The sequence below is a fragment of the Pinus tabuliformis genome, chromosome 7 (genome assembly GCF_031772625.1).
Source record: "Pinus tabuliformis cultivar Carrire ecotype Pingquan chromosome 7, CPIR1, whole genome shotgun sequence".
In the NCBI taxonomy this organism is placed as follows: domain Eukaryota; kingdom Viridiplantae; phylum Streptophyta; class Pinopsida; order Pinales; family Pinaceae; genus Pinus; species Pinus tabuliformis.
Genome location: NC_142293.1, coordinates 138,372,436 through 138,385,819, shown reverse-complemented (window position 1 = coordinate 138,385,819; position 13,384 = coordinate 138,372,436).

The window sequence follows — 13,384 nt, the reverse complement described above, 5'->3', positions numbered from 1 at the left end:
TGTCAATGCATGAGGGATGAGGTTTTATAAGATAAGGATGGGTCAGTAGTCTCAGTCGCCTTCAAATAGTTAATTGCATCTCACTCCTTCACTCATGCAATGTGGAAAAGCCAAATTATGAAGGGTGATGATTTCAAGGAATGGGGACAATAGTTAAAAGGGGAAAATTGTGCAAAGGCCAAGTCACCAAAGCTCTCCAAGCCCTTCATCCACTTCATGTCCACTATCTATACATCATTCATCCATCCCATTTCATAAGAAAAAATTAAAAAATTTCAAGAACAAACCCTACACGTTGTCTCACCCTGAAAATTTCTTGAAAAAAACAACAGAGCACATCCTCTCCATTTTAAAAAACCTACAATACTCCCTCTGAGCCCTAGCACATCCTCCAAAACCTCTACCTCATTTCTTATCACTCCCATACAGTTAGAAGACCCTGAAAGAGGAGGAATGACTGCTACAGGAAGGTTGAATGTTGCTACAAGAAGGAAGAAAGGAACAACTTGTGATAAAAACAAAAATGGTCGTGCCTAAGAGAGACCTAATCAAAACAGATAACTCCAAGGCCATTAGGCAATCATCTAGGCCACAAAAGTGAATAATAAGGCAACAAAAGGCAAGAAGGCATTCACCATCAAAATAGAACTCAAACTACAGTGATGAAAATAAGCTTTCCAAGAGGTCTCTAATCTCTTTCTAGGTTTTGTCCAAGCCCTAAAGGATGTTATAGAAAGGGGAAAAAGGCATGGAAGTCAAATTGAGGGCGTACCTTAGGCTCAAACTATCATTTCTGCTCAAAAAAAGTTTAAATATGTTGCTACAGGGTTTTTTGTAGTTACTACAGGCTGCTACAGGGTTTCCTGTAGTTACTACCGGAATTACTACAGAATGTCCTAGTTCTCATCTAAAGGTGTTTTGAAGGTTTCAAAGGTGTCCTAATGGTGGGAAAAAGTAGTAGGACGTTGGAAAAGGATGTGGAAGACTTTGCCAAACTGAAAAATATTCAAGAACCCATCTTGAATAAGGGGAAGAAGGTAGGCTAATGGTCTCAAGAAACACTGTGATATTTTCTATGCACAAAAAGTTTTGGAAAAATGAGTGAAAATGGAATGAAGGTTTCGAGGGAGAGGATATGAATGAAATTGATCTACAAGCCAACAAAGTTCACTTGCAAAGAGGAAAGTTGTGATTTTACTTCAAAGATTGTTAACAATTATGAAAAGAACAACTACATTTTTGTGCTTGTCCTTGCAGAACTTACAGCCAAGATTATTAAGAGAAAGGACTGAGGAATGCACAAGAGAGAGACCACCAGGGCCATGAATGAGGCACAATGAGGTCACTAAGTTTCTCATAGGTTGAGCAACACTTTTAGTAGGGGGTATGATGGGCCTATAAATTATACATAAATTAAGGCCCATATGACCATCCTTCAACATATTAAACCTCTCTTTTTGCATTAGATAATGTATTTTTAAATTTAATATGTTCATTAGGAAGGTTTATGGATAATTTCATATTTGTGCCTAATATTATTTATTTTTGTGGAATATTGTGAGAATATTGGGCAGATTATGAAGATTTGGAGGAGGAGATAATTTAGGGACTTTCTCCCTACTACAGGAGGATCAATATTAAATAATAAATCAAGAAGATATTCTGAAATAATTGCACAGATTCTGGAGCTCCAATGATTGAGAAAATCTAGGAATGTGTTCCCTTCCATTTAATGCAGATTCCTAGTATTGGGAACCAGATCCACTAATCAAGGGATTTTGGTGGGGAAATCTCCCTAATTTCATAGGGGATGATTCCTAATCATTTTTTATAAGTACCAAGTCGAATTTTCCTCTATCGAGGGATTTTTCTTAGTCTTCTTGTGGAGAGAACTCATATTTTTGCAGTTCCATTGTCATTTCTTGCAGGGATGTAATTGTATTGATGGAAATAATGAAGATTGGTAACATGTTCAGCTTCTAGATCTTAGTATTCTTCATAGGAATTTGAGTTTATTTGGGCTTGGCCATCCCATGAGCTTCAAAGCCTTTTTGTATCATTTGTTTTTCTTCTTTTCACTTCTTATTCACAAGCATCTCTTGTTCTTGTCTTTTTTCTATTTCTGCATTTAGCACTAATGATTTCTTGTCGTAGGATTCAGCTAAATGGTTGAAATCAATTATTTTGCAGGATCACAAGTATGATTTCATCATTGGAACAACTTTTGAAGGTCATAGTAATCATTGATCTACTTGGATTAGTTTTTTTATTCCAAAATCTAGATTTCTGGAAGTCCCTTGTGGCAAATAACAGTAAATTTCTGTTATTTTTTAGAGCATTCTAACGAGATTCAATCGAGTTGATTCCACTTCCATTATATCACAAAACATTCTAGTTAATAAAAAAAATTACCCCATTGCATTTTCACGTGATTAGGTTAGGCATTTGATAGATTTACTAGCTCACTAGTTCTCAAATTTCTAGGTTTTAGACGAGTAATTTTATGCCATTTTTTAAAATGGGATAATAGAGGTCTTTTTGAGTGATTCCACTTGTAATGGAGGCCTAAGACATCCTATTCAATAAAAAAAAATTCCCATGGAATTTGAATTTGATTTTCTTGGTCATTCGATTAATTATAGTTTCATGTAGTAAATCTGATGTTTCCTGTAGTACTCTTCCAGCGTGTATATACTTGCATAGATTTGCTCAAGAAGATTGGTTATGATCCCCTAGGGTTGAATCACGACTCCTAGGATATAAATAAATTATTAGGGAAGACTAAATACCACTTAGGACTTGCCTCTTTACCCATGTAAAACATTTCAACGATTTGGGCTAACAAACAAATTTATCGATTGGATAATACAATGATGATTTTCTTGATTTCCACATCCAATGAACTTTGTTAATGGATCTAAACTCTTTGAAATGTAATGGTTGACATTTAGTTCATAATATTTACTTTATTTAATTATAATAGGTTTCTTTCCTTGTACTTTCTTTCTTGCAATAGGTTAAGGTTTCCATTTTGAGCATTTCATTTCAGCAATTAGTTTAGGATTTGCCTATAGTACATGCACTCCATTACATCATGACAACGAACGAAGGACACATTGTCTGTTGCACATATAGTGTCGATAAATCGTAATTTTGTAAGAACCCTGAGTTGATAATTAAATATGGTAGCCTTGGGAGTTGCAGCATTATTGTTGCAATACTGAGGCTCCTCAGTGTACTTGGATGACATCCTGATATTCAATGAGAGTTGGGAAGAGAACATACACCATATTTGACAGGTCCTCCAAACCTTGTGAAAACACAAATTGTGTGCTAATTTGGAGAAATACACTTTTGGTATGGCCTAGGTTCAATATATAGGGTACATCATTAGAGCGGGGTGTGCTTGTGGACCTAAACAAGATACAAGTTATTCGGGATTGGCCAGACCCAACCACTCTAACATAACTTTGCAAATTTTTGGATGTTACCAATTTCTATCACAAGTTTGTGTTGAGATTCTCTCATATCACTTAGCCTTTGATTCAAATCACGAATGGTTGAGTAAAATAATTTTTTTTTTGGTTTGAATCCCGAGAGAAGGCATTTTATGAGTTGAAGCATCACCTCTGCTATGCACGAGTGCTCACATTACTAAACCTGCAACAACCATTTGAAATTGAGACAAATGCCTCCACAAATAGAAACTAACAAGTCAATTTACATGAAAATATATGTTCACCTAGACACAGTGACAGTAGATTTTATCCTCTACCAAGGTTTTTCCACTTCTAACAAATGCTTACATTATTCCACTAAGTAAGGCTTACAGTAGCAGAATTTGGAAAAAGCAGTCACGGGTTTTTCTTATCGTTCACACTTGGTCAGCTATTAAACAACCAATGAACAATGCACCATACATAACGTATTTCCTGTTGGGTAGTGGAGGCCCCGTGTAATAGTTTTGGGGCTTAAAGCCCATAAGTTAGGGTAATGATATTGTAAAAAGTTCCGCAAAGTGCGTGGAGCATGAAATGTAATAGATCGAGTCAAAGGGTTGTCTGCCTAAAAATAATGTAAAATAATAGGAAGTGAGTCGGCCTACCCATGATCCACCGACCATGGGAATGTATAAATAGAGCAAGGCTCTAAGGATAGAAGTATCTTTTGGAGAGATTTGATGTGTTATGGGTTTTTGAAAGCAATATTCGCTCTGATTTTGTAAGTACGAGTTGTGAGGGTTAATAGTTAGATAGAGGCTCTATAGCTGTGTGCGTGGAGGCCTAGTAGAGTCTGCAGCTATGCGCGCAGACCCCTGCAGCTGTGTGCACAAGAAGTGGATTGTAGTGAAACGAAGACATTAATAAAGATAATTTGGTTCTGAAATATTGCGGATTTGTTTATATTCTGGTTTATGCATCTATTAGATCTATATGTTTCTGCTTATGTTATGATTTTATGCAAATCTGTGAGATTTATGGGTGCGCACATTGGTGATAACTGTTAAATGCTTACTAAATACCTTAAGATCTAGAATAAACACCTTAACAATAAGAATTAAGAAGCACCTTGTGGTGGATCTACACGGAAGACTGACAGCAATGCAGAGTGGTGTGAGGGCACATATCGGTTCGTGACCCTTCCAGTCCCCGTTGAGACATCCATAGGGTGTGGAAACCTAGTTCTAGCACCCTCCCATACTATCTTAGGTGAGACTTCAGTCTGCACTCTACGGATTGTTGCCGAAAGGGCAGGTAGTGCGGAATTTGTTTATCTAAATCACTTTTGAACCTGGGTCAGGCCCCAACAAGCCAACAAATGGTTCCGTTGCCAGGACCGGGATCTACCTAATGGATGTCTGATGTCGGAACACTGGAACTCTATGAAGAAAGAGATTGAAGATTGATTGGATCCAAAGTTGCATGAGTTCATGGTACCGAAAAATAAAAACCTGTAAATATTTGAGAATAGGTGGCTGGATTGATAGATATATATGGAGATCCACGGGTTTGTGGTTGGCCTTAGCACACCTGCGTACTTCCCCACCAAAACAAAAGTTTAATATGGCAAGTGCGATCAGGTTTCCTGTATTCAAAGGAGTAGGAAGCGAAGATCCAGAACAGTTTTGGTTCGTAGTATGGGCAATGTGGGAAGTGCACAGAGTTACGGATGATAACATTAAAAAAGCTACCTTGGTGAGTGCGCTGCAGGATCATGTGTTGACTGGGTATATCAAGCACTCTAACGATCACCCAAATGTTGGGATAGCGGAGATCCGAGATGCATTGAACAAATAGTTTAGCAGGCTGAAATCAAAGACGCAGTCGATCATTAGGTTCAAGGAGATTGTAATGTTGCCAGGCGAATCCCCGTGGGATCTGGATCAGAGACTAATGGATGTGCAACATTACACGTGGTTTTTGGCGTCTTTAATGCCGCATCTGAGGATGGCGCTGTCATAGCAGAAGATCTCGACCCAAGCTGAAGAATTAGAGATGGCGATGAGGTTGCATGAGACTCCAATACAGGATATTGGGTTGGGAGTTCAAACAATCCACGCGCAACTACAAAACCTATGCTTGAAAATGCAGAATTTGAAATAGGAGAAGGTGCGCCGGCCAGAAGCGTGAGAAGAAGTTTGGTGCATAAAATGTAGAAGCTAGGACCACGATAAGAATCAATGTCTGGTATTTGAAAACTATTTGGCAATGGGGGGACCAATCTCGTTGCAACCAGAGGTATAGGCGGGGCCAAGCATGGTGCCCTCACTCTGGTGTGCAATCTGTCAGGTGGGAGGAAAGCACACCACGGACAACTGTCACCTACTTCAAAAGTTTACCTAGACCCCCCAGTAGCTATTTTGAAATTTTTGCAGCTCGGTGGGCCACGATGAACGAGACTGCCATAGTTATGAATTATTGATGGATCAAACACCTGCCTATAGGATGTAGATTGAGGCGCAAGGTCAGGATCTAGCTACAGCAATAACGCGCGGTGGGTTCCAGGGGTGAGGACGAGGATGGGGAGGAATGGGGCCAGGAAGGGGCCACGGGTAGCTAATCTATTATAACTGTGGAGGACCGGGGCACTACGTGTGTGATTATACCAACCCAACCAAAATATCGTGCCCCTACTACGAGTAGTTCGATCATGAAATGGTAGATTGCCCCACACTGATAGCGCAGATATGCAAGAAAAGGGCAGCTCAACCTACGCCAATGCAGAACATCCAAATGATGAGATCTGAACCGCACGAGGAAGACCCCAATGTGAACGTGATGCTTAGAAGTGGCGTAGTCACAGGGGAAGATAAGGGGAAACTAACCAAGGAAGACAGAGGGGTTCGCAAGGAGACATGTATGGAAGCTAGGAAGGGCTTCGCGGAGGTCTCTACCCTAGGTAGTAAGGATCAACCCAAGACAGAAATAGATCTCTCTATGATAACTACCTTTTTAGAGACATGCATGAATTTGCTACGTGACAATAAGGCAGTTAAAGGATTACAGGAGCTGATAACTAGGTGCGCAGGGTTAGGCGAACCTCGTGTGGTTCGAAAACTAGGGAAACATGCTTTGCGCTCTGGAAGGGAAATGTGATTAATGGCGCAGATTGGAAACTATGAGATGGATCAGATCATTCTGGACTTATGCTCGGATGAAAACATGCTACCTAAATAGACTTGGGAACGCACCGGCAGGCCCACATTATAGTGGTGTCCTATTCAATTATGGATGGTGAACCAGCAAACATCTTGCCCATGGGGAGATTGTAAGGAATCACAGTGGATATAGAAGGCGTGAGCACACAAACGGACTTTGAGATAATAGAAATTATGGATGATAGTAACCCTTACCCCGCATTGTTAGGGATTGACTAGGCTATAGATATGAATGGAGTCATTAATTTAAAGAAGCGGAAGATGATATTTGAGAAAAAGTCACTCTGCGTAGTCATTCCACTAGACCCGGTTGAAGGAGCAGGCTACACTGAACCCGTGCATGATGAGGGAAGTGATGATGAATTGGATTGTATCTATAAGATAACTGTGAGAAACCCAGATTGGGTAAATCTGCCTGCAGAGGGAAGAATATCGTGGGTAAGTGCAGATTCCTACTCCTTGGATTCAGAGGAAGAAGACAAGCGCTTGAATAATCGATTGAATGGAGTAAAAACGTTAAACTGCAACATGATGACTCGGTTGCTGTGTTGCGTAACTGCTCAGGATCGCGATCTGCTGACGTATGATGGGTTGACAGTGGTGGATGAATTCCTGACCAAGTTTGAGAGCGTGGTATCCATGCACTAGAGGTTCGATGCATTAAAATTGGTGTTGTGTGCAACGCCCGCTCGTTGGTGGGGAATGCATGAAGGAAACTTTAAAGACTGGCGCGACTGTAGGAGGATGATGTAGATAAGTTTTGGGAAGCCGGAACTACGAATACTCGAGAAATATGATGGATGCGATGACTCGCGCATGCACCTCAAAAAATGGACCAAAGCCTATGGAGAGGAACCCCAACCTGAGTGGGTACACTTATTTTATCACACCCTAGATGTCATCCCAAGGAACTGGTATACTGAGACAGAACTCCGCCATGGTACAGGCGAATGGAATATCTTGTGCAAAGGATTCTTATTAACGTTATTATTTGAGGACCAATTGATGGATACTTTGGATGATGCGTTGTAAGTTGTGAAGGCTGCCACTTTCAAAATACCACCGGAACCAAAATAAGTAGTGCAGCTAGAGTGGTCACAACAGTTGAGCTAGGCCCTAGAATGTTACAACGTGTAGATAGAAGATGATGATGATGACCCCAAAAACATCAATATTCCAAAGATAGGGGGAAGTCGCAAGGTTCACGGACCTGCGATCGAGGACCCTGACATTACCGCACCACTGAGGATGAAACAAGTGAACATTGGTACGGAGGAGGAGCCGAAGTAGGCAACGCTTAGGGATTATTGGGACGATGCCACGGTGAATAATGTCATCGAGTTACTTTTTGAATATCAAGACTTATTCCCAACCAAAATAATTGAGTGATCTATGTTATCTTTTTTTTATAGATGCATTCAAAGAATTACATAAACAGTTTGTAGCTTAACCAAAGAGAGACTTAAATGTGCACGTGTGAGAAGAAGAAGAAGAAACACATAAGCATGACAATAAGACAAGAAGCTTGATAACGGAGTTCGTCCCTCCTGGACTATGCCTCCGGGACCTGCTCAATCAATGGGGAGGCCTTCATTCATTAAAAATGGCATCAAAAGAAGTTCCATTCATCAAATTTAAAAAATGGAGCATTATACCTCCACGCTGAAAAGTGCCCAAAAATTGGAGAGCTCTGTTGTAGAAACTGACACCATCAATTGATTCTTGTCGTCGAGAGGTGTAAAATCCATATAAAACTTTCCCAATTCTGAGTCTATACCAAAATCACCCTCCTACAAAAATTTTGCTCAGGCAAGGTTCCACCAGTGTTTTTGAGTGCTCAAAGTTCCACCACCTTGTCTCGAAATTCATGCCACTGATCTCCCCCCTTGGAAATGGTAAAAAATGAGTTTATATAAAGTTTAAGGTGGATTAATTCATAATATTGTTATGGGTTATTTTTATCAAACCCATATTTTGCAAACCATTTACCAACCCAACTAAACTTTACCCAACATATAACATATATTATTTTTTTACTATTGTTGGGGGACGGGCCCGTACCTCACAAGACCACACCCATCTCTTCCCAACCAATATGCATTAAATCTGATGGCAGTTCGATGTTTTATACTACCGCGTGGTGGCTTTGGGTAGCAGGACCACATACGTGGCCGCCTTACCCAAGCCCCACCATATAACAGGTCAACGTTCATGCCCCAACTTATATGTTATGCAACGACTCCACATTTTTGGGTTTATACGTTATGGTTTTTTTTTTGTCATATGGTATTTTAATATAACCTTTTTTCCATATATGTATTTGGTTATAACCATATTGTTATATGGTTTAATATATTTTGGGTTTCACTTTAGTTATAGTTATTTTAATAACTATAAAACAAAATTTGCTATATAGTTATTTAATAACCCAAAATTGATTTTTTTGTCTTGTGTAGGTTTAGAAGGCCACTGGAGGAATGCCAAGTGTCAAGCTGCCATGTGGGTCCCACGTGCTGACTGGGATTCCATGTGGCGCACTGTGGGCCCCTTTTTTCCTCTGCCATACCAATCTTTAAGGGGCTCTATCTTTTGCATACGAGCTCAGATTGACGAACTGTTTATGCCATCATGATCAAGAAGATGAGCCCTTTCAAATGATGCCATCAACTACTCCTTTCTACCATTTTAAATTTCGAGCCTTTATCCATCCCCTTGGTGTCTCGAGATCCTCCTGGATCAATCCTCCCCACTAAAGAGCTTTTGGTCCTCCAAAAGCATGAAATATACTCTGCAACTTCTTCTATACCTTGTCTGCCTCACAAGCACCCTAAAAAGGTCTCACTTCTATCTCCTTCACCTTTGTCCTTCGGAGCCTTAAGCGATGAACTGGCAGCTACTACCTCTGCAACCTATAGTACATTGTTTTTTCAAATAACATGACCAAACTAATGACCCATACTTGCCACGAGTTTATCACACTCGGTGGTCAAATTTGCAATAAGATGGACTCAATATCCCAGCTATGACAACAAGGCTAACTTATCATGGTTTCTCCAACAAGTGATGAGAAACACCTCATCACTGCAACCCATGAATTACATTCATAAGGCCAACATCATTTTCATAGTTTAACATGCAACTCAAACATGACCATACATCATTGTTGCTGACCAAGTGATGGAAACATCTCATCACTTTTACTAAAATGCAACAAATGATTTACAATGGTGGCCATAACAAGTTATTACCCTTAAAAACCCAACTCAATAAAGTAGACCATCATGGACGGGGTGGTTGTATTGGTTGCACATATTCATCTTTCGGCTTTTTTCGCGATGGTTCCAAATCATGAAGCATCGAACATGTGGTTTGCTAGTGTCCCTCTTTGTTACAATGACTACAACGATTCTTTCTCCTCCAAACATTTGGGGCTGTCTTGGGGAACTTCCCCTTGGTGTTCCTTCGAAAGGTGTTCATGGAGCCTTCACTATCGCTGGTTGTGAGGAAGGAATTTCATCATCTATCATTGGCTAGTTACTGGCCATATCAGAGTTTTCCCCATCTCCGTTCAGACATATCCGAGTCCTACATAATGTGGCAACTCCTTGACTTTGATGGGGTTTATGATGCCTTGGCCTTGGGTGCCAAGGCCCTTTCCTTGATATCCCATTTTCTTCATTAGCTTGGATCCAATCCCTATAGTATGGTTTTCAAAAGCAGCAAACTCATCATCATGAAAATCATATGAAATTGGATAATCACTTTTTACCTCACGATAGCTATGTTGTGGCTGTTCCAAGGTCTCATCCTTGGCTTGCAACTGGCATAGTAATCTTTTGTTTTCATCCCTTGCCTCTTGTAGAAGCCTCCTTAGCTCAACATTCTCTGCTTGGATGTGGTGGTTAATTTCTTCAAGTTCTTGGCATCCTGCTAAGGGAAGTGTCCTAGTTAAAATCCTTGATTCACAACCAGAATCAGACCCCAAATCTATGGGTCCTCTTGTCGTGACCCCCAGGGCTGCAAACTTCATCTCATCACCGGAGTTAGACCCCAAGTCAATGGGCCTACCTTGTGAAAATCCTGTAGCTGTGACTTTCTCATCTTCCTTTGACTCAGAATCTTGGTTTTGTTGTACGGTGGTGATGGCCTTCTGTTTCCCATTTCTGTCATTCCTTTCAGGTCTCAGCTCAGGGTGCAGCTTCCAGCAATTCTCTTCATCATGCCCTTCTTTCCCACAATGGGTACAAGAGGGCTTTGCTCCCCTTCTCTTGACTGCTGCCATTCTCTTTTATTGTCATCTTTGTCATAGTTTCCCATGTTCTCAATGTGAATGGCCTTTACACTGGCCACATCAATGGTGGTTGGTTCAAACAATAACAATGAATGTCTAATATAATTATGTAACAATCCAATGTATTTAGTTACAATTTCAGGTGTATCAAGTGCAATACCCAAATTTAGTGCTTTCTTTCTAAATTCTTCTGTAAAACTCTGAACATCCTAACCTTTGCCTTGCCTTCAATACTGCCAGTTCATTAAAGCTTTTTGCATGTAACCCAATGGATAAAATTGTGCTTTTAATGCAGAAATGAAATTAGGCCAAGAGGAATAAAGATTACCCATATCCTTACTGCTTTGTACTTTGCTCTCCCACCAAATGAGAGCAGTGCTGGTTAATCGCAAAGAGGCCAATTGAATCTTTGCTTCATCCTCCATGATCTGCTAAATCCTGCAATAGATCTTAATCTACCTAATCCAATTATTAAGCTTTTCTGCATTGCTTTCACCATTGTACATGGGGAGATCAAATTTAACATCTAATTTTAAAAATGGCTTTTTAGATGCATCTTTGGAATTTCGATTATTATGATGGTGAGAAGAAGAAGAACTTTCACTTGTAGAAGGAGAAGGAGGTGGATTTCCCTCATCACCTCCATGTACTGAACCTTGTCCTTCTGGGGCTTTATCCTCTGCATTTTCCTACTTTTCGAGCTTTGAGAACAACTTCTCAACATGATCTGCCATCATATAGAAAGTCTTCCGGAAATTGAGCTCCTCATCATACCAAGCATCTTCATCTGCCATGTTTCTCCTTTGATGTGCACGCCCCACTTCGGGATCAAAAGACTGTAATTCTCCTTCGCCTCTTTAGAGCTATTTCTAATTAGCATAAAAACATGCAATTCACATCTAAAAACACCCACTCTGATACCACTTGATCCAGGTTATCTTTTGTTTATAGATGCATGAAAAGAATTACATAAACAATTTGTAGCTTAACCAAAGAGAAACTTAAATCTGCACATGTGAGAAGAAGAAGAAGAAACACATAAGCATGACAAGAAGACAAGAAGCTTGATACGAAGTTCGTCCCTCCTGGACTACGTCTCCGGGCCCTACTCGATCAATGGGGAGATCTTCATTCATTAAAAATGGCATCAAAAGAAGTTACATTCATCAAATTTACAAAATGGAGCATTATACCTCCTTGCTGAAAGGTGCCCAAAAATTGGAGAGCTCTGTTGCAGAAACTGACACCATCAATGGATTCCTGTCGCCGAGAAGTGTAAAATCCATATAAGACTTGCCCAATTCTGAGTCTAGACCAAAATCACCCTCCTGCAAATATTTTGCTTAGGCAAGGTTCCACCAGTGTTTCTGAGTGCTCAAACTTCCACCACCCTGTCTCAAAATTCGTGCCACTGATCTCCCCCCTTGGCAATGGTAAAAAATGAGTTTATATAAAGTTTAAAGTGGATTAATTCATAATATTATTATGGGTTATTTTTATCAAACCCATATTTTACAAACCATTTACCAACCCAACTAAACTTTACCCAACATATAACATATATATTATTTTTTTACTGTTGTTGGGGGGCAGGCCCGTACCTCACGGGACCACACCCATCTCTTCCCAACTGATATGCATTAAATCCAGTGGCAATTCAATGTTTTATAGTACTGCGTGGTAGCTTTGGGTGGCAGGACCACATACGTGGCCGCCTTACCCAAGCCCCACCCTATAATAGGTCAACGTTCATGCCCCAACTTATACGTTATGCAACGGCTCCACATTTTGGGGTTTATACATTATGGTTTTTTTTTGTCATATGGTATTTTAATATAACCTTTTTGCCATATACGTATTTGGTTATAAGCATATTGTTATATGGTTTAATATATTTTGGGTTTCACTTTAGCTATAGTTATTTTAATAACTATAAAACAAAATTTCTTATATAGTTATTTAATAACCCAAAAATGATTTTTTTCTCTTGTGTAGGTTTAGAAGGCCACTGGGGGAATGCCAAGTGTCAAGCTGCCATGTGGGTCCCACGTGTTGACTGGGATGCCATGTGGCGCACTGTGGGCCCCTTTTTTCGTCTGCCATACCAATCTTTAAGGGGCTCTATATTTTGCATACGAGCTCAGATTGATGAACCGTTTGCACCATCATGATCAGGAAGATGAGCCCTTTCAAATGATGCCATCGACTACTCCTTTCTACCATTTTTAATTTCAAGCCTTTATCCATTCCCTTGGTGTCTCGAGATCCTCCTAGATCATTGAGTTAAAAGGGATCCTTGGTGACCTACGGGTGATGAAGATAACTCTAAAACCGGATGCGAAGCCAGTTAAGCAGCGTCCCTACTACCTGAATCCAAAGTATAAGGAAAAGGTCCGTGAAGAATTGGACAAAATGCTGGCAACAGGAATTATTGA